Consider the following 464-nt stretch of genomic DNA (forward strand, 5'->3'; position numbering starts at 1 on the left):
TACAGGCCTGTGCTTTCTGTTTAAAGGTATTGTTTCCACCCAAGGTTACATTGATGCACACACAGCTTTTTCACATTCCCTATTTTCAATTAGCTGCTAATCTAGAAAATCCAGTTGCCACAGATTCTCCTGATTATAGTCACTGTTTTGTATTCCTATCTACCATATTTTGGGGTAAATATTTTTATTTAAATCCTAATTATATCATATTTTTACTTAAATACTAATTATCTCCCACTTAAAGTATAAATGGACTCCACTCTACAGTATCCAGATCTAGTTTCTTTCTGTTTGGAATTCTAAATATTTAACTTTATTACTACCAAAAGAATCTTCCTAAAAAAAAAGAAAGAAAAAGAAAAAAGAAAGAAAAGAATGTTCCTAAGGGTCAGTTCTTCTCCCAACAAAAGGGGCAGTTCTGATCTGCCATTCTCTTGCCTAAAATGTCTTTCTTTTTTTTTTTT

This window comes from Octodon degus, unplaced genomic scaffold (assembly GCF_000260255.1).
Source record: "Octodon degus isolate 3935 unplaced genomic scaffold, OctDeg1.0 scaffold00048, whole genome shotgun sequence".
NCBI lineage: Eukaryota > Metazoa > Chordata > Mammalia > Rodentia > Octodontidae > Octodon > Octodon degus.